Below are 22350 nucleotides of genomic sequence, written 5' to 3'. Positions count from 1 at the left end.
CTGCCAATGAGTAGTTTTGAGCTTTAGCGAAAAAAAAAAAAAAAATTGCTTAGCAACCCCTATCGAGTGAGTGATCTAACACAAGCAAAACGTGCCTATGGTTCCCACTTTATTTCTGAGCTTTGGGTTTACTCTCCAGTTTTCTGAGGAAGTGCAAATCAAGAGGCCTGCACCTGCGAACTATGTGCACTGAGGAAATGGATGTTAGAAAATTCGCTTAGCCACTTTTGCTTCTACCTGATGATGGGGGGCAATTTACTTTTTTAAACGTGCTGCTTATAAGGCACAATAGTCTTTAATATTGTGTGTGTGTGCGTAAAAGTATTTCTAAAGTTAGTGTCCTGCAACTTTGCAGAGGAAATTCGTATTAATGTGTTATAGAGAATGCCAAATAACTCTTAATACCTTAGGAAACGCTAGTGGATGGCGGGGTGAAGTGCACGGCCCCCGCAGCTCGTCCCTGGAGTGGCAGGGCAGGTTCCCCACACGCAGGGGTGACACACGTGCCCCCCGCGAGTGGCGGGCGCCAGGGCCCAGGCGCGGCGCTGTCCACCGCCCTGGTGCTGAACGGATGCGGTGCTGAACGGATGCGGCGCTGTCCACCGCCCTGGTGCTGAACGGGAAGCGGTGCTGAGCGGCGCGGCGCTGTCCACCGCCCTGGTGCTGAACGGATGCGGCGCTGAGCGCCGCGGCGCTGTCCACCGCCCTGGTGCTGAACGGGAAGCGATGCTGAGCGCTGTGGCGCTACCCTCAGCCCGAGTGCTGAACGGCGTCGCTGGGAATCACCTACCTCTCCCTGAGTCGTGTCTGACAGGGTTCTCTCTGTGTGTACAAGGACATGTGTATTTATTCTCCTCTGCCAGAGAATGCCGTCTCCTCCACCCACTGATGCAGTTGCAAGCAAAGGCATGCTCAGGGCACAGGAAATAACCTCTTCCTAGTGCGCTTCCTGTTTGATGCATTCCCTGTCTACGGCTGCTGCTCAGCCCCTGCTTACGGAGCTGCTTCCCTACAAGGAAAGTTGTGTTCTCCAGGACATGGTCAGGGTTGCAGCAAAGTGTTACTGCATTGGAATGTGAAATCCAATCCTATTAATGGAGCATAAGCAGATGCTGTGAATATTACCCTTCTCCACTCTTAATTACAACCGCTGGTTAAGAACTAGGAGGTTTTTATCTACTTCAGCTGTAAGTTATAATTATACCATTACTGCTGTTATCCATATTGTTGAACAACTGAAAGACTGCATACTCAGAGTTAATTATACAATTTGGGTACAACATAAATTTGCTCTGGCCTGTAAAAAACAATTTAAGATGATTAACAAGGCAAATTCTACCTGCCTTTTTGTTTAAATTATATTAACTGTTTATTATTCACACTTTGTTTACTTTTCCAAAATATCCTTGTTTATTTTATTTCTGCCTATTGATCGATTAAGTCACTATTATTATCTAGCACAGTTTAACAAATGCTGTTCAATTAGTAAAACCCAATATGTATTTTTGTTGGTCTTTCCAAACTGATTAAAATACAAAGCTGTTTTCCAGACTTAGGGTTGTTCTCCTTACTGCTGTACATATGCAAATCTTATTAATCTGAGTTATATGCTAATATCAAGAGCATAATGTTTCCCAAGGGATTTAAATTACCTCTTCTACCAAAATTAATGTAGCTGTGTAACATCAGAAAACTATAGATAGATACTTTTTTTTTTCATATTTGACACTGAATCAATCTACATACAGAAGTTATTTTTTAATGTTCTGGAAGACTTCCTCTAGTCCCACATTACAGGAATATGAAATATGCTCTTTGCTCTGGCTTTTGGGTGATCTTCCTTAGTTCTCTCTGATTTTCCATTCTTTTCTTTTAGGGTTACCCACCTGGTATGGCTCCAGCTCTTAGCCATCTTTAGAAATCTTCATCTTTAGAAAACTTCAAAGTGTTCAAGCTTTTCATTGCATGTTTTCTCAGAAGAGTTTTAAAACTACTTTTCTATTTTTCTTCTCTAGGCACCCCAAAATTAATTCTGCTTTTGCTTCTAAAAATTGGGCCTCCATCTGTGGCAACTGTCAGATAGCATAATCTCTTTTCTGGTACTGTGCCATCTGAGAAGTAAATATGTGTTTACAGGTTTTGACCAATTCATATTCGCCTCTGTTTGCAAAGTATTTTACTTTTAAAATGGCAATGCATGGTAAGTGACTTTCAAGGTTGATATATTTGCAGAGATGATAGCTGATAAGAAAAAACACTGTTTAATAACTCTCACCAAATGATTCAAGATGCCCTTTATTTTTCCAACCCTTTATATGGAGCCCATAGACTTCATGGAAAATCTATGTTGTAATTGCATTGATTTTGTTAGAGGACGGGAAACTACCATGTTGAGTTGATCATACCAGGATCTCTCTCATCCCTTCTTGTGTCAGTTGTAATTACAGGCTCATATGTGTGAATACTCTCTCCTAGCTGAAGAAATATAAGCCTTATATTGCAGTCATTCATAAAGTTGGTTCTAGCAGAGTGATCACTTGTTAAGGAGAGTCAGAAGCTATTTTCATCTCAGCTCCCATTGAGTCTTCCTGAGATGGTTCAGGGAGTCCGCCAAATGTCATTATTTGTTTGAACAAGGTTGACTTTCTGCTTAAAATTTAATCTGAGAATGAAGACTTGGGGTGAAATAAAAGCCAGGGCTTTGGAGAAGATGTAAGGACAAAATCACTACACTAGCTGCACTTGCATCACAAAGCAGGGCTGTTTCTTCAGGAGGCGTATATTTAGCTGTTCTGCTGTGAAATGGGGGGTTAGGATGAAATTGGGTGTTGAATGATTAAAAAAAAAAGACTCAAATGCATGGGCCAGAGATGCTGCTGAACAGAAGAGTGTGGCCTGAGGAATGCAAGTGCTGGACTCTGCTGGAGAGGAGAGTGGTATGAGCAGGGCTGAGCACAGAGAGGTTTTGCAGAGTGTGTGAGCTGCAGAGTGCAGCTGGTGGGGCCGGCCCTGAAGCAGAGCACAGAGATGCTGAAGTCACTCAGCAATCTCACCTAAGTGGCTGCATCCTCAAATGATATAAATCATTTGTTGACTTCAGCGAGGGATCTGAGCCAAGTTGTAGAAATGCACATCTCTGCCTCCCTTAGATGATGAAAGATCCGCTTTATCTCTTTGTATGGAGGTACATATTCTCCTGGAATGTGTTCTGGGAGAGCAACACCGAGAGCAGGGACTGAGCGGCTCTGTAAATAAAAACACAGAGGTATCAAAATTGTGCACATTCTGGCCATGTTTAGGGAAGAAATGGCTTAATTTCTAGAGAGACAGGTGAACTAAGTTCAATTTACTGTACTTAAGATGTGGTGATTAATTCATGTCATTGTGGGGGGGATGGGACAGCAGCCTGGGTAAATGCTGCTGCAAGCAGAATTAATTCACATAATGTAAAGAAGGAGAAGGAGGAGGAGAATCCTGGCAGAAACTGCTGAATGGCTGAGACAAATGTTAGTGAGATGGGAAATGATCTTAGTTGGCTGTTCCTGTGAGGCAGTGGATGGGGGGGAAAGCCAGAACACAAAGAATCTGAAAGAGGGACTGCTGGCTTTATACACAGGAACTTTCCCAGCCTGACTGCACCCAGAGTTGAAATCAAAATGTTCTTCCATTTTCTCTGCCCTGTCACTGCCCACAGTCTCCTCAAGTCATACAGCTTTTCAGTCTTGCATCATAAGCTGCTGTATTGTTATTATTTGTGTTACTTTATTCCTTCCATCATATATGGCTGTGCTGTATACTTCTAAGCGGGTAAAATGATGTATGATTTTCCGTTCTGATGGAAAGATATTATCGTGTCATAGTCATACATGCTGATTTATATAGAAGGGTAGTATGTTTTTCTTCTCTCATCAAGGAGCAGGTTTCAGTGATTATTTGACTTGTGCACTTATTGCCACTTATTGCAAAATAATCAATAATGTTTGTACAGCTCACTGAGGTGGGTAATTCTAAAAGTATGAAAACAGAGTGACTTCCCTGGATTTTCGACAAGAGATCTTCCTTCCCTCCCTCCTTCCCTCCTTCCCTCCTTCCTTCCTTCCTTCCCTCCTTCCTTCCTTCCTTCCTTCCTTCCTTCCTTCCTTCCTTCCTTCCTGCCTTCCTGCCTTCCTTCCTGCCTCCCTTCCTCCCTCCCTCCCTCCCTTCCTTCCTTCCTTCCTTCCTTCCTTCCTTCCTTCCTTCCTTCCTTCCTTCCTTCCTTCCTTCCTTCCTTCCTTCCTTCCTTCCTTCCTTCCTTCCTTCCTTCCTTCTTTTTTTTCCCCTAAAATCCATCATTTGGTTTGAAATCCTGGTTTGAAGTTTCTGAACTTGCCCTGGCCATTTTTGCATATAATTTAGTCAACTAACCCAATTAATCATCTCCTTAGTTATTTTAAATGTTATTAAATTTTGGACTTGTATTTTCATTCCTATTTATCCAACATACTTTTGTGCATATCAATAATAAAATATTCATCATGGTTTCATGATTAAAATAAATAATCCCTAAAATGATTTAAGAATATAAACTGCTTTGGATTTATGGAGTTATTAGATTAGAAATGATATTTAAGACATAATCTGAAGGGCATAATTGCATTTTTAAAAATATTTTTAAAAATAAGATGGTTTTAAAGTTTAAGAGAGAAAAGCTTGGACTCATGAGAACAAGGGAGAAATATGCAGTAGTAGCTTTCTAATCTGTGTGGAAGGTTTTATTTTTTCTGTAGAAAAATTAGTAAAAAGGCATGCTTGGAAAAATTCCGCCTACCCTCTGCTATAATCAGTCCTTTAGGTTATTGTCATGGACAGTCTTTTGAATTTATGAACCCAAATCACCAATTTTGGCAAAGAATTCCTTAATACCTAGAGCTTGAACAAGTGGCTTTGCATTACCAAAACTTACATCAGCACTTTGCCTAAATTGAATTGTAGCCATTAATCTTAATGCTGCAACTAAACATAGTTTGGAGTATAGCTAAAGATCAGATTTGTACCCATCACTTGTTCTGCACCTGCATTTCAGACCAAGGAGAAAGACTCTATCTTTTCACCCAATACGGGAGTGAAAACAGGTCTCTAAATTGAACATGTATCATGTGGCCATTTAAGATACTAGGCCCCTTCCAGGGCTAAGTCTCTTTTCCAGGGCTTTGGTCTCTTTTCAGTGGTGGCCACTGATAGGACTAGAGGAAATGGCCAGAAACTGAAACATCAAAAATTCCATAGGAACTTAAGGAAAAATTTCTTAACAGTGAGGGTGACAGAGCACTGGAACAGGCTGCCCAGAGAGGTTGTAGAGTCTCCTTCTCTGGAGATCTTCAAAACCCGCTTGGATGCAGCCCTGTGCCACGTGCTCTAGGTGTCCCTGCGTATGCAGGGGGGTTGGACTAGATGATCTCTAGAGGTCCCTTCCAACCCTAAGCATTCTATGATTCTATGATGATTCTAAGTGACATTGCTGCAAGTGCCTCAGCATCAACGATGTATAATACATCATGCAAATGTTCTATTTTGAGAGGAGAAATTGTAATCGAAGCTGAGATTTCACTTGTTTAATTTGCCTTGGTATATCTTTGGCTTAATAATGCCACTCCAGGGTTCTGAAATGAATACCACACGGGAAAAACTAGTTCTAAGGTTCTTGAAGTCCTGTAAAGAGGAGAGATGCCCATGCTATTATCAAAGCAGGAATTATTAATGCAGGCTTTATCTAGCAAATAGAATTGGGGACAAATTGAAGGGAATGGCATAATCAATCAAAATCATGGAATTAGCAAGAGGGAAAACCACACCAAATTTGTTTCTCAGAATGCTGAATATGTTATTGGAAACAGCTAAAAAAAATTCCTTGCCTTTAGCATTACCCACAAGTGTTACCTTTTCATGTCAGGAGAGCAGCAAACATCAGTGCAAGCAATGATCCTGTCATTGGTTTAGAATGACTCTGAGAGAAGGAAGCAAGCTACATATTTGCTTATGGATCAAGATATGCAGCCCTCATGTCTTTTATGGTTGACTGGATTGCATGTGATTTAAGGCTGCTGTAGTGCTTTGCTGTAGTGCTCCTTCATGAAAACTGATATGGCAAAATTTGCCTGAGTGAAAAATTATCTATCATTATATTTGCCTCTTGCTTGATGAATTTGTTGAGTTGACTTAATCAAGTTTCTTTCTGCACACGTAGAGATTGCAAAATCATTTTGTTTTCTTGTTTCATTTAAAACCCCCCTTTTTTTTTTCTTGGAACTGGGGTTTTAAGGAAAGCATGTTTTCCAAATTTTCATATAAAATTGTCAGAACAGCACCACTGGTCATGTGTATTAACTGTAAAAATTGGTAAAAAGAAAGGGCCTAATTCTTAGTAACAGATGCAATTAGCCTTAATACTTAATTACTCTGAGTCAGCTAATTGGTTTCATTGGGACTACTCACAGCAATACTCACAGCTAGGCATATAAGCACGTGCCTTCAGAAGCAGTCTGGAGGTTTGTAAGTTTTTTGCAATATGACTGGAAGTCATTGATGCAGGAAGAATATCCTGGGCTGTCTGCTCTTAGATTGTGTGAGATTGCTGTGCAAATGAAATTGTGCCATTAGCAGTTGTTTCTTATGCTTAGAATTAAGACCATAGAATTATTGTGGAATATTACACTTAAATACTCGCCTGCATTCATGCTTTATTGATGAGCAAAATTCATCACGTCATTGATGGATTTTATGGATAAGGTGCACCAGAACTTAAAATAGTATCAGTTATAGCACTTATTATATTTGTTTAATGTGTTTTATATGGTAATGCAATCTGTTTATGTGGTCAAGTAAGAATATTTTCTTTACTCAGAATACTTATATGCTAAAATTAGTTGCACTGGATAATTTGTAATCATACAATTCTGTTATTTCCTTTAGAATGCATTGGCTGTCTTGTTTTATGCTGATAAAATGCTGAAGCTAGACCTGTAGTACATGGCTGCCTTCCCAGGGTTTCATTAAGAAATGAATGTTTTGGCATATTTGAATGAAGATTTCTAATGTCCTTACTGCAGACTGTGCAAACAGCAGTGTAATAATTTTCATTTCTTGAAATTACAATTTAATCTATCAGAAACAAAGTGAAGGTACTGCCTGAAGAAGAATTGCTGTGAGTAGCAAATAGGGCAAAAAAATTGGGAAGCAAAGCTGAAAACTGGACTGACTTTGAGCAATTTCTTGTATTTATTTTGCACTCGAGGCTGTGGTTTTGTTCTGGTTTTGAAGTACAGAAGAGATGGGAAATATGTGACAAGTGTGCTTGCATGCTGATGTATGGTATGGACACGTAGCATTTTAACTATGATGGATAGCCACAGCAGTACATATTTCAGTTAATCAGAGAACCCTTGCTATGCATAATTTATAGTGCAATATGATTTTTCTGATTAGAGCTTACAGTACTTGGACAGACAGACATCTGGTTAATAGTTTATAAGTGAATTAAATGCTAGATACATTATTAAAATGGAAGAAAAATTTCATCATGACTAAATAATTCTTTGCTAGTGTGTTGGAAATAGTCATTTTACAATCACACACATTACACATGCTACAACAGAAGGTGAGAATTAGTATTTTAGATAATGCTGTAATGGAACTGAAGAAAAAGAACTATGTTGAAACTGAACAGTATAAATTGCACATTTTTTGTCTTACAAGCTATACTATGTGCTTTTAACACACGTTGATTTTTGAGTGAATTAGGATATTTGATAATCTAGTTAAAAATGAATGCTATTTAAAGAGATTTTAAACCTCTTTGCTAATAGTAAACTTTAAATGGGATCGAGAAACTGTGCTAGTTTTGTCTTTTGAAGCAGCTTCCTTAGTACCTTGCCTTTCCTTTTGCATCCTTCTACATCTTCTGTTTCTTAACTCTCCATGTCTTAACCACTTAAATACGTCCAGGAGAATAAAACTACTATGCAGGAATCTTACTATAGCACCACTCCTGCTTTTTCTATTGTTGTTTCTTCTTCTCGTTCTTATTCCCCTTGGGTGTTTTATTTGTGGAAATGAGGATGCCTCTAGGCCACTTGCAGGTGGCCATGAGGGCAAGCCCCATGTCCGAAACTGGAGAGAACCTGCTTGAGTGAGGCACTTTTCTGTTTGTTTTCTGTTTCCGTATTTCTCTCCTATAGAGAAAAGGAGAGGGAAGAAGGCTGCAAATGGATAGATTTTAAGATCTGACTGGGGTATCCTTCTGGGAAATATTCCTGTATCTCCCCAGTCAAAACAAACTAAGCCAGTCCAATGTTACAGCACCATTAAGGTAATCTGTCAGAAACAGTCTTACATCAAAAGAGTTTATCTAAGGCTAGTCCAGTTTTGCTACAGCTTTGCAGTAAAACCATAGGTCATGCATAGGTCATAAAAGAGATATCCCACATTAGAATGGAATGGGAAATTAATAACTATACTGTGATATTCCTTGAGATAGAGATTACTCCGGTTTGACATCTGTAATAGTCCATTGTTTTTCTTACTGATAGCATACTAGTACAGTTTCCATATGTCATTGTTTTTTTTTACTTCTGCTTGGTTTGCTGTTCTTTTGCTGTGCTAGAGAAGTGCTCAAGTTGAATGCAGAGATTGTGATGTGGCTGTGCTTGATGCAGGAGGTGTATAGCATTTACTCAAAATGCTTTATGGTGCAATAACAGGACAGGTGAAAGAGACATTAAGGCAATGTTTGGAATGTCATCAAAAAATGGCAGGACTTGCTAAACTTAGCTGCTGGCACTTAATACTGCGCTAGACAACAGTAACCTGTTCTTAGCAGGTACTCATATGTGCACATATGTGTCAGCAGCTTTAGGAGCACACAGAGACCATCCATTCCTACAGTGAGTTTAAAAGACTTAAAGTGGGCAACAGCGGGGTCACTTTTTGAAAGATACGTCCATGTTCTTTTTGTTATCTAAGTCAGTCACAGGTAGCCGTGTCAGGAGCAGTCTTACAGGCTCCTTAGTTGTCAGTGTTTCAAGTTCTGTTTCTGGGTGTTGCTTTCCTTGGCAGCACTTACTGGTGTTTCTCATCAGCTGCAATTTAAGGTATTCCTCCTGTTGAGAGGAAGCAAAATATAGGACCTGCTTGCTTATTTTCCAGACATGCATCCTGCCTTTGACTCCTTGCTTCCACTAAATAAAATATTGTATCAGCCATATCAGTCTGGTGAATAAAGGAAGAGACTTAAAAAGTTAAGGGCCTTTCCTTATTCACCACACAGTTGTGGCTGATACGATACTGAACTTAGTCAAAGCTTTTGTCTTAGTCATTAAAACTCAAAAAAGAAGGAAAAGACAATGATAGACAAGAGATTGAAAGATATACTGAGTAAGTGGGCCTGGTAACAGGGTTAGCCATAGCAAAATCTGCTATGATTTTAGCAAAGCATGTTATTCAAAACATCCTGGACCCCATACAGCTTTTGTTACAACGTTGGAACACATTTGGTCTTGCTTGTTCCCTTGTGTAAAGCTAATGGTTTATGTGTGCAAGACAGCTTTAGTGTACAGCAGCCAGTAGTTTTCATGCGACTTCTCCTGTTGAATGGTATGTTGTAAATGATTTGCTTTTGCAAACTGAGTATTTTTGCTCCTTTAGAACTTCATGTTGAATTTAAGGCACAGATTTAACATGTATTAATCTATCAAAGCTATGAATGTTCAAAGAAACTTCTTATGACATTGCACTATCTTGTTGCTGTGCCTAGATGATTTGCCCTAGGAGGGTTACATTGATGTGTTTGTTCATCATGATGTGTGCATCACCTTGGAAACTTTCTTGGTAACTTCATAATTATGTAAAAGCAAAACCTTTGTAAAACTGTTCAGGCTTCTCCCCTCCCTTTCTTTTTGGCAAGGGGTAGCTTGAAAACAAAGTTAAACAGTCAGAAAAGTAGATCTCACTGATTTGCTCTTGAAATTTCATTTAAACAATCTATATACCCAAAGACCCCTTTATATAATACAATTTTAGTTTCCAATGCATAGAAAATAGTTTTCTGAAGCTCTGAGTGCTTTTTGGTCTTTAACAGAAAGGATCTCCCAAACAACCTTTAAAGGGTTATAGAATAAGGAAGGTTCAGTAGAACAACAGTAATTAGATGGCTAAATTTAATTAGTGTCTCTGTAGGGTAAAATTGCTGCATCATATTTGAAATGATCTTTGAGGATGAAAATGTATCTTATAGGAGCTTTTGTGATGATCAGCATGTTTAATATTAAACTTTGCTGCTAAGTACGCTTCTATTGCAAAGATAACACAGTCTGATAGATCACCATTAGGGCATCCTCCTTCAAATAAATAAATTTGTTTTCTGTTAAAGTGCTGAAATTAATAATCAAAAGAAATAAATGCTGTGATTCCCTAGCCATCTCCTGCTTTGTTTTATTATGACTTTGAAAAGAGCCAAATCAGGAAAGCACCAATGCATTCAGGTTTATCAGCAACCTGTGTGTTCCTGAATCCTTCCCTAAGTTGCAAATGGAAATCTACAGTTGTTGAAAATGGAGGTTATCATCTTTTAAGCAACTTCTTTATTTGTGCATGTTTCAGCAAAGAAAAAGTGCACCAGTATCAGTCCCAAATAAAAGTGTTGGCAGGATGGGAGCAGATTAATTTCTGAATCCACATCAAGTTCTTTTCTTATACTCTCACAAGGACTGTGTTTCAGAAGACACAGTATAGCCTCCAAGGTATTAGAATACTGCTTCATAACTACTTACAGTTCTGAAAAGTATCTTGTTTGTGATCGTCCATGCCTAGAAGGGTGTAAGGAAAAGAATCTAGGGAGAAAGAGGGAAACCTCACTGTATCAGCTCCCAAGTAGCAATGGTTCCTGTGGCTCTCATGCAGAACTATTCCTGAGAGCTGTGCTTTACTTGCTCACACACTCATTTTCAATTGGGCCTAAGGAAACACATTATTTTTAAGGTGAAGAGGGAGTGCGTGCATCAGTGAAATTGGAGAAAATTATACTGTGAAAAAATGCCAGAGAAGCTGTTGTTACTCAGGGCTGGAAATGGGCTGCTGGGGAGGGGAGTTGGTGCTGTTTTAGTGATATTTCTATCTAAAAAGTTGCCGATATTCATGCTCAAATGGTTATCAAAAGCCATTCATTCACTAAAGAAGCACTTCTGCAGCTGTCTGAATCAGTGCTGCCGCCAAGCCACGATGTTTCCCTGGGGACTGTGCTGGCTAGACTGGCCCCTTGGAGAGCAGGGCCGCAGGTGCTAGTGTCTGCTGTGCACCCTGACATGCGGCACGGCTGCGCGTTAGGGAGCACCCAGGGCTGGGCTCTGCAGAGTGCTCCCTGCTCCCCAACCGCCAGCACCGTTAACGGGTGCACGGTCTCTCCCGCCGCTCTGGACCCGCTGCTGCATGCTAAGCTTTGAGCATAGGTGCCCAGGCCTGTGGCTGATGGACTCTTCATGATTTCTACCTAAATGCACCTTCTCTTTGGAGAAAGATGCCAAGTCTGCTAAGCACTTGCTAGGGATTTCTGGACATGAACAACCTGGTCAGAGAAGCATCCTATGCATGGACATCAGTAAGCCTGGTCATATCAAAGAACATCTCCACAGAGCGTTCATGGCCAGCCTGAGACATCCCAGATGTACAAATACTTCTGTCTGGGAAAAACATGGTCCCAGGGGAAGTCATCTCCCTGCTTCTGGCTTTTCTACTGTCCTCAGAATACCCTCTGGAAAGTAATTTATGGCTGACCTCCCAGTGCCTGCACCAGAAGGAGTGTTTTCTGGGCTGGTATACATTGTTGTATTAGCATCCTGGTGCAATAGCACAGGGGGAAGAAAAAAAAATCTTCTGTTTTCTTTTCTTATCCGACCAGTGCTATCAAATTCGTATAAATAGATTATGCTGAAATATTAAGACACTGCTAGTTAGACTGAAGCTCTGTTAATGTATATGGAGGAACCTATGCGCTGAACTGGGCCAGCAGTTTATCAGATCAAAGATTTTGTCCTGTGCAGTGTCCAAAACACAGATAATTCTGCAGCATATAACTGTTATCATTTTATTTATTTTTTATATAATTTCAGAGATCACTGTCCCTTCTCATTGGAAGGTCAGAGAATATAATGTGATGAAAATTGTCTGTTTACAGAAGTCATGGCAGCAGATTTATTGCGGTCATGTGGAGTGCGGTTCTTTCAGTGTTGATTCACATCCTTAAAATTTTGGGGCTTCTACGTATGAAGAGGGAAGTGAGAGATGTAGATAAAGCAGGTCAGTTCCTTTCATTGGAGAGAATTCAAAAGCCTGGAAGTCTAAACCTCCATGGAAGGATGAACAGGATTTGCATTCTCCTAAACTAGGCTTATAGCTTTCAGTAGTACTGAGAGTTTCTCTGTTGTTCACCTGTTCTGTATTTTGCAAAATTATGCAACCAGCACACCCTTGTGACATTAAAAAATGACCTCCTGTTAGAAATCTTTTTTGAAATGATTACAAAGCTAGTGAACTGTTCTCCTGATAGATGGTCTCCAGCCCCAGGTCAGGGCTTTCTACCAGCCACTGTGAAGCCCTGTTCTGGTCTTACTGCAGCAGAGAGGTAGCTTTGGTGTGTGGCTTGGATTGAAAATCCTATAAAAGAGCCCATTCTACTCCCTAATTCAACTTTATTCTTTTTACTGGGTGCCTAGCTTTTGACCTGCATGTACATGCATGTAGATTTATGGATTGCAGGGTAGCCTCTTTGGAGCTTTGATATGGCCCCTCCTTTTTGTTTCACAGATGCTGAAAGACAAACAGCAGGAAGTGGTTCCCCTTCTTGGCTGTTGCCATGGGTCTGAACTGGGATAGCTGCTGGGAAAGGGATTTTAGGGTAGAGGAACTTGGAGGGATGCAGAGGAGTCTAAACCAAATGGTTAAGTCCCTGAAGTATGTGCTGGCAAACCTAAGCTGTTAAATATTGAATGCATTCTGCCCTAAAGCCCGCTGTCAAATATTTTGTAGCACAAACATTAATGTACTGCAAAAACTATATTTATTATAAAAATAAGTAAAATAAGTGGAAGTCAGCATTCCAACAGAATTTTTTTTGAATGGCTCATGATCGACAGAGGGTGTGCTATCAGGCAGCCAAGAAATGAAAAGCTGAATTTTGTCGCAAATATGCTACACTTTTGGGGCCGGGGGGAAGATAAGGGAGAAACTAAAAACACTAAACTTTTTATTCAGAAATACATTTCTCACAGGCAGAGAGACAGTGTTGTGATGCCATATCCCATCTGAAGAAGTTTGACAGATTCTAAACTTAACTTAGTTACCAGTAAATAAGAAATTATAAGATATATCTTTAAAGCTTTAACATGCTACTGCTGCAGTTCCTGTGGTGTTTATAGAATTAATTATCTTCTAGAGACCCAGTATGTTAACTAAAAGAAAGAATATTACTCATTATCATCAGATTTGTAATTGACAGTTGGTTAGCTTTAATGCAACATGAATATTTAAAAAATGATTTTTGGGTGAGGAAGGGAGGAGAGAAAAATGACACCTCTAACCTAGAGCTGAGAACATACACTGAAAGCTTTTTGTTTGCTTCACTGTTATACTGAAAAAAAAAAAAGTTACATGAGTCATTGCGAAATTGGTAATCATCAGTTCCAAGTTTTATGCTGAGTCTAAAGGTGATGATTCTGAGTAGCAGCTACTCGCACGAGCAGCATGCAAGTGTTATTTCAGTGGGGCTGCTCATGTGAGAAGACAGGGTTGAAGAGCTGAACTCCGTCTCACACGCAGGCTCTGATACCCAGCTCTTGGTGTGTTCAGGAAGGCAGGAGGGAGAGGCACAGGGCAACACGTCTGTGGAGCGGGAACCACAGTTTCGCCTCTGCCTCGCAGGGTGGCAAGAACTGGTTTGCAGTGTATGTCCAGCAAGAGCAGTTGTCCAGCACAGGGAGTGTTGATCTCCCTGAAAAGCCACAGCACTGATTGTGCTCTGCTATCGTGTCAGGGAAGAAATCTGCCTGTCTGGATTGCTGTGCTGTGATGCTGTTCGATGCTGCTGCCAATGTGCTGCTCTGCACTGGAGACGCCAGAATATTTGCTCCTCTGTATTTGTCTATCTGCAAAAGCACCAATGCGTCTGTTCTGGTTTATGCCTGTGAAATGTAAAGGAACTAAGCTAAGCTAGTGTAAAACCAGTGAGAATGAGATGTAAATGGAGTAGAACTATTATTAATTAAAACTATTTACTTTTTTTCCTCCCTCTACCTTACTAGTCTGTAGGTGGAATTTGTTAGTGGGTGAGATTTTCTTTAGACCTTGCTGGGCTTTCACTGAGTAATCCTAAGTGAGGGTAGCTATGATCTGCTGTGTGCGCAGCTGAAGGAAAGTCAAGGTCACACATTCTGCAGCCTGGTAGAAATACTGTCCAATATATACCGGAAAACACTGAGGCTCTGCTGAGCCCCCACAGGCTTTGGCATCAGCAGGATCCTGCTCTGGCTTTCTTCTAAATGTGGTTCTTATAGTTCCAGGTGAACTGAATGACCAAAAAACCCGTAAGGGACTTCTATGAAAATCATTTCCATTCTCTGGACAACATTTGCACACACAGTCCCTGGCCGTGTCCTGTGTTATTCTCGTGCTAATTCTCTGTTTAGTGCATATGTAATTTCATGTTGCTCCACAAACTTGAAGCTCCTTTGCCTGGCAGCTAACGCATGAAGCTGAGGCCATGCAGACTCCAGAGACAGCTGCACCAGTGCTGCTGTGCTGGCAGAGGTAAGTGCAAAAAGTGGTTCGGAAGAGCACATTGGTTCTTCTTACCACAGAAATCAGTGACCTTCAAGGGAAGCCCCAATGTGCCTACATAGGTTTATGTTTTGATGATTTAACCAAGGAGAATGTGAACTAAGGAGTAAAAAACAGAGTTTCAAATCAGCTGTAGCTCACCATTTCTCAGGCCAATAGGGTTACCAATGAAGACAACTGCCTTGTGAAAGCGCACTAAAGAACAGCTTAAAAAACTCAAGGGTAGGAAGTATGCCAGGCATGTTTGTAGGAAAGTGAGTATTGGCTTGGTTTTATTTACTTGTTTCTTGACTGGAAATGATGGTTCAGCTAAAGCAAAAACGTTATGCTTCTTCCTCTACCTCTGCCTTGACTGTCCACAGGACTGTATACACAGTCCTTCTCATGCTTTTCTTTAGCTACAGCTTCATATAGTATCTAATATTAGATTCCGCTCCACTGCCAAAGGAAAGGTCAATCAGACAAAGGAATCACAAAAAGAATCTCTTAAAACTGTGATTTTAATCTGCTGTTTGACAGTACAAGTGTATAATGAATATGTGAAAAAAAGATACTCCTTCATGCATTTGTCCCGCCAACTATGACCCTTATCCCAATCTTCAAATGACGCCTTCTAACCTTAATTATAGTTCTTAAGAGAGACAAAGCCTTTGAGATAATTCTTGCTGTATTTCCTGAGCTTGTCAGGATTTCTTCTGGTGTGCCGCTGCTAGACGGGCTTTGCTTGCAGCTCCCCGCAGTTCATAGAATCACAGAATGCTTAAGGTTGGAAGGGACCTCGGGAGGTCGTCTAGTCCAACCCTCTTGCACACGCAGGGTCACCTAGAATGTTCAATATGTTTTAGCTTTGTGTCCCTGATGGAGTTTGAATTATCTATGGGAGGTGCATGGGGGTTCTTCTCCCTTTTTGTTGTTATGGGGTGTTTTTTGCTTGCTTGCTTTTCTTCCTAGAACAATGTAAATATGAATGTTCAGGGAATACTGTTTCTTTTTGAGATGTTGGAAAATAGAAGGCAAGAGCCTTTTATATCATAATTCTGACTATGCAGAATTACTCAGCCCTGGAGTTTTATACAGGGGAAGTAAGCATCATTTTTGGAGACCCAGTCAAAGGGGGAAACCTCTTTCTCTCTATTAAAAAAAAAAGTCTTTTTATAAAAAGAAACACCTTCTCTTTCAAAAGTTAGCAGCTGCAATCAATTTTGGTACTCCCATCTGTTGCAGGTGTGGCAAATCCAATATTAAAGAATACATGTGTGGCCATTCACTCAAATAATGACTTAGTCGTATACTTAATGTAACTGAAAGTTTGTGGCAATGCATATTTCTGATGATTGGTGCTGATGGTAAACACCAAAAATATCAACCTGAACATTTTTGGACAAAGCTTTCCATGTGGCAAAACAGGTGTAAATTTACCTGTAGTCATTTACAATTTGATGTGATGTCCTAGCATGGCTTCCTGAAACATAGTGCTTTTTTAGGAGCCAAGTATCTAAAGAAAATGCAGGTGTGTCTCTTGCAAAATGTAGGCATATTTATATTTCATCAGTGTTTATATTTTTCATGATGTTAGATCTCTATGGATATCTTTTGATTCCCATTCCCCTTTACCTGCCTTTTTCCTTAATCTAAAAGGATGCAGTGTACAGACAATTCCTCCCACACTTTTCTCCCTTCAGGTGATTTTTAGAGTTCAGTCTTCATGGTAAGTCATCCTTCAGCAAATCTTCAGATAGGCTGACTGATGAGGGGAAGAGGATATAAATCCCCTATAAGGTAGCTGATAAAATGAATAAGTAACTTAAATAACCTGTGTCCTTCATCCCAAATCTCACTCTGCCTTCTGTCACTAGTGGGGCTAGTCCAGTTCTGGTCTGGTTTATATTTGTGAATTTACAATAGACATGCTCTCTCCTGCCCTTCCCATGAGCGAGGGTGGGCCTACCGTTGCTATACTTTTAATATGTATTTATATTTCAGAGTTTTTGCAGGTGAGCCATACATACCATGCTCGCTTCCATTGGCCTAGTTCTCACTGATGTTTGAGAAGAGATTTTTTTTTTTTGGTCTAAATAACTTTGTTATGTTGTTGTGCTGTTCTTTCCCCCATTGCTTTTTTTTGATCTCCAGTTGCTGGTATTGATGAATGTAACTGTGCCTTTCACATGTGTTCAATAGAGCAATGGATAAAAATACCCTAGGGGCTTGTTTGGTTGTTGGAAAACTCAAAAAAAAAAAATCTGACTTTCAGTTTTAATTCTTTTAGTGGGAAAATTCAAGTAAAGAGGACTCCTGCTGATTATAGTTTAATTTCTTTACAGATTTTTAAAAACATGTTTTGCCTGTTATTTTAATTACTAAAAATCACTTGTGCTTTGTTTGTATTTGCACCCCTCTTTATCACATCCTGTCTTCCTATAAGGATACATTTAAATTCTTTCCTTTTTTTCTTGTAAAAACATATCTTAAGCATATTTCATACACCATTCTGCCACACCTAACCAGATTTTCTTTCCTGATTGACTCAAAGAGGTTGGTTTGCTTTTTCAGAAACTTTTGAAGTGGCTGAGCTTGCGTTACTGACCCTTTTCTTTCATTCTAAGGAAGAACTCATCTTTTTGATACTGTTATTCATAATACCATAGGTGCACACAAATGTAATTTCAGCACCTTCCCAAGGATAAGAAACAGGAGTAGACTTTGAGCAGGATTTAATAGCACACAATATTGACAGAAAATTTAAAGTGATTCATAAGATATTCTGGTTTTATTATTATTATTATTATTTTGTTTCATTGCACAAATGTAGATCTAGCACTTGAAGAAGCTTTTCGACTAACATATTTGATTCTCATAGAGTTGCTTGCCCTGTAAGCGCAAATCTGGATATAAAAGTGATTTTTTTTTAATGGATAAATGTGAATAAAGTAGTGCTTCTGATGCCTAAGGAAAGATGCAGCAATGGAAGCTGAAGAAGACCACCGGGACTGCCTCAATGATCTGTGACTGTTTCTCAAATGGTCCCTTGGATTTCTTCCTGCAGAATTCCCACCTTTGTACAGAGAAACTCTTTAATCTCCTGTTGAAGTGTCAGAGGTTTTGTGCTTTGGAAATATACTTGATCTAAGAAGTTTACCTGGACAGTTAAGGCTGTTAAATCTCTTCAGTTAACTTGTGTTTTGCAGACCTTGAGCGGCTCCTGGATTCGTTAGAAGAACAAGCTTTGCTGTTTAATGTTATCAGGTTCAGGGCTCAAGCTCTCCCTTTTTCCTCTGCAGACTCTTTCAGATATTTTGAAAGCTTCTTGGTGATGGAAGTGGCCACTCTTCTGCTATCTTATCTTCATTAAAGTGTTACACAAGAAGTTTATTACTCTCCATCACTGGACCTATTTGCCGCAGCTCTAGTTACATACCAGTGTGCGAGTAATAGCCCCATGCCCTCTCAGCTGCCATGGAAGGCATTATGTTTGCTGACTTCAAAAATGATTTTCCTTACTTCCAAAAGATCAATTTCTGTGAAGTTGTTTTACCCCTAGTGCTTCTAGATCTGGGATAATAGTACTTTGCTCTTTCACAGCTTGATTAAACTTTATGAAAATTTTAGAGCTGCGCGAGTTTTCATTACTATACAAAGTAAAAACCAAGACTAGGCAAAATGGGGTGAGACTTTAATATAAACCTTTGACTTAGAATGTTCATTGCACCAAAAATGAAAGCTATTTTTGTTTCAGATCCACTGAAAATGAAAGCTCATATTTGATATTTGAAAGACAGTGACCATTTGCTGTTATGGAATAGAGCCTTTCCAAATGTGGAAAGGGAAAATTTCAGAAGTGCTATTGCCTACTGCAGTTAAACTCCATTTACTGTTTCATGCATGAAAATTAGGGAGTTATGCTAATGTATATAGTGTCATGGCAGTTTAAACTCATCTCTGTAATCCTGCTATAATTGTGAAACTGCTCTGTGAAACTGCTATAATTGTCCCATCCCCAGACATGTCCATCTGCGTCCTCACTTCAACCAGAACTTGTACTTGTCCAAAAACCAAAAAACTAGCAAAAGAACAGGCCCTTCCCAGATACACATAGTTAAGAAAAAAAAAAAAAAACAAGGAAAAAAAAGATCCACCTTTCAATCAGATCGACTGCTCTCACACAGTGACGATGGCTCAAGGGAGCAGACTGGCATATACAGCTAAGAGAGAACAAGCCCATATTACCTTGGTTTTAAATCGTTTCAAATTACTGTGGAACCACACCTAAGCCCATAGCAAAAGCAGTAAAGACAAGTAGATTTTCCTAATTCACTCTTCATATTTCTGTTAATGTACATTCCTGTAGTAGGAAAAAGACAAGCTTTTGGCTTTTGGGATGGCAGTGACATTGGATGTTTAAACAAATTTAGCTGACTATAATATACATTTACACCGATGCACCTAAAGACAGAATTGGGCCCAGGATATGTAAAAAAGATGAGTAAAAAAATATCTGTTTCCTCTTCTTGTTGGCACCAGAATCATTTGGAAATATTTATTACTCTAATTAAACTAGGTCATTTACAGGCACCTCCTCTCTTTGACAGAATCAGATCTAGGAGCTTCATTGTATGCTAATTTTGCTAGGTTGCAATACCCTTGTGTTGTTGTTGTCATTGGTCATTTTCCAGCTGTGTTGTATGAGATTACCTGATGAGAATTGGGCAGTCCTAACGAAATTAGTCCTTTGAGTGATGCAATTGTTTTCAAGAGAATTATCCTAAAAGGATGTAATTTGAATACTCTTTATTCATGTAGGCAAGTCTAAAGTGCAAGTGATTCTGTAGGAAAAAAGACTTAAATACCATTCTATACGCAGTAACATAATCGTCTAGTAAAAAATTAAGGGGTTATGTGACAATGTTAAGTCAAAGAGAGGCGCTGTGTAACTTGCACTACTAAATGTAGCCCCTGTAAATTATTCTAGATCAATGACTTGCATATGTAATAGTAGAAGCAGTACTGGTTAGAAATACTTGTATCTCCATCTTGTACTGTGAAAAATCTCAAACCCATCTGAAAGTTAAGCCTGTGTTTAAGGATCCACTTTGTCATTGAGTGAAAGACACTTAAAAACAGTTGTTGTACCGTGGAGGCAAAAGAGCAATATTGAAGTGTGTGGATCATTTCTTAATGTAATTCCTTGAAGAATGACACAATGCTTCTTAATTTCCTGAGATAGGTCAATGCCTTCTCCCCTTACATCTCCATGGTTTCTTGGGTATGATGATTTGCATGAGCTAAAAAGGTGAGGGAAGAAGGCAAATGCTATTGTACCTTCTCCCTTCCTACTATTCTTGAAGGAGGATGGACAACACCAGAAGAACTGCTCTTACATCTTTCTCCAGTGCCTGTCAACTTGCTTCTGTGCACCAACAGAGAATCATTAAAATGTAGGACTAGAAGGGCTTCAAAGAGATTATTGCATCCAACTTCCTGCTCATGTACCTTGGCTTGGAGTTGACCTGTGCCTTCTCTGCCAGATAAGGAACTTTGAACTCTTCTATACTTCATACATGCTAGCAGTATTACACTGGATGAAGATATATTGTTTTCTTTATTTGAATGTATTTCTTTAGCAAAACATATACAAAAGACTGAATCATATGGTGGAATGCTGTTACTGCCATGAAAAGTTTGTTTCCAAAGTAAAAGCACTGTTTGAAGAGGTTTTATACCGGAACTACCATATGCTCACTCAGGGGATTCTGCTGCTTTTAGCTATAATAGTCCTAGTTAAAGCAGCAAAACTCTAAGGTATAGATAGGCCTTTAAAGCCTTGTTCAAATATCTTAGTGAAATGAGACCTAAGAAGAGGTCTGCAGCTGATGTTGCTTCAGTTAATTATGTGAGTTGTTGTCTATAAGAGCAACTTGATTAGTGATCTCAGTTGCATAAGATCCCATTCATTTATCCCAACAGCTCTCCCTGCCCATATGCTAGTTAAAACAACAAATATGAACAGAAAATTCTTAAAATCCACAGTCAAAGCATTCTTTTTCATGTTCTCACTAAGCCATCACTTCCCTATATTTTATAGTATCCATCCAACCTTAAATTTGGTTCCTGGGTATTATTTATTGTAGCAACATACTGTTGAATGTGTACTGTTGTTTTCTTTACAATACTTGAGGGATGGATTTTCAAAAGTCATGTTTTTCAATGGCAGGTATGAACCTTGCCATACAAAACCTTTATTAACTTCAGTGCTATCATATGGGTCAAATCTTCAAAAGAAGGGTTAGTAGACACTTCTACTCAGTACGTGAGAATTCTGAAGTTAGGGTTATGATTTTGGTTTTGTTTCCTTTTCCTTTTAGTTTAACTAGAGTTTTTTATGTGTAGTTTGCCATGTACATAAATCAGATTTTTATTCACATATGTTTGAACTAATAATTAGAAGAGTAACTTGAGGGTGTTTAGAAAATGTGCTGTTCAGAAGACGAGTAATTGAAACTGAAGAGGAGCTAGATGCTTTGGAGTAAGCTGTGCTGTTTTTCCCAGTGTTTTAGAGATTGTTTCTATGGTCATCATTTTTATGCTTCAGTTCAAGGTACCTTCTCCTTTCTTGAAGTGCTGGCCTCTGTATATCCTCTGGCCTGTGCAGTGATTTAGGTTGTACCTGCTCTTGAAATGTAGTCCTATGGCAGTCCCTCTAATTAAAAAGAAACCAGTGGGGAGCTTACTCCTGAGACACTAATCTACTAAAGTCATAAAGCAGCCTGAGAAATTATTCATTTAAAAAGAAATCAGTAGTCCCTGGGATTAAAGACTATGTCTTTCTAACAGTGAGTACAAGGTCCATGCTTAGATGTCAGCAGCACTTCATTTCAGCCGCTCAGCAAAAATCTCTGTTATAAGAAAGACAATCAAAAAGTCAAAATGGGAAATCCCAGTTTTCAGGCACCTGAAATATTGCCAAGAATTGTGTAATATAAACTTTTCTAACACATCTTTGAATAACTATTAGTAATGACCTTTTTTCTTCCTTTCTTTTTTCCCCCCCCCCCACGAGCTTTAGGAAGTTGAGGAAAGTTGTTTGTTATTCTTATCTTTTTCAGGTGAATTGGCACAGAGAACTTAGTGCTTGAGCACTTAAAAGGTGTTGTGGAGCTTTTGTGACTGTCACTGTTTGGAGACAAAAGCATGGGTTTGAGTGAGTTCTGCAAAACTGTGTTTCACTTCCTCCCTGTCTCTCTTGAGGGCAGGAAAAAAAAAAGGATAAGAATCGCCCATAATGTTTGCTGTAGACCAGGATCACTAAGCTCAGTTTGCCTTAATATTGCTAGTAATGTGAGTAATGGCCCTCAGCTCTACATACGTGAAGCCAAATTCTGCTGTTCTGGAGGTGCTGAAGTAGCCCAGCAGGCAGTGATACACATGAGAACTGCAGCTATAAACCAATCCCTTGTCTGTCTTCCCCATCTTCTACCTTTTTATTTCTCTGCT

The 22350-nt window shown here is 39.5% G+C and overlaps 1 protein-coding gene across 4 annotated transcripts in view; it reads left to right on the top strand.

The window, feature by feature from the left end:
* The window catches only part of PHACTR1 (phosphatase and actin regulator 1), a 290390-nt gene that overhangs the window by 16859 nt on the left and 251181 nt on the right, over window positions 1-22350 (top strand). The window lies entirely within an intron of this gene.

The sequence above is a fragment of the Tinamus guttatus genome, unplaced genomic scaffold (genome assembly GCF_059628265.1).
Source record: "Tinamus guttatus ecotype Peru unplaced genomic scaffold, ASM5962826v1 Tinamus_guttatus_pri_ptg000131l, whole genome shotgun sequence".
In the NCBI taxonomy this organism is placed as follows: domain Eukaryota; kingdom Metazoa; phylum Chordata; class Aves; order Tinamiformes; family Tinamidae; genus Tinamus; species Tinamus guttatus.
This window is presented reverse-complemented; position numbering and strand designations above follow the sequence as displayed.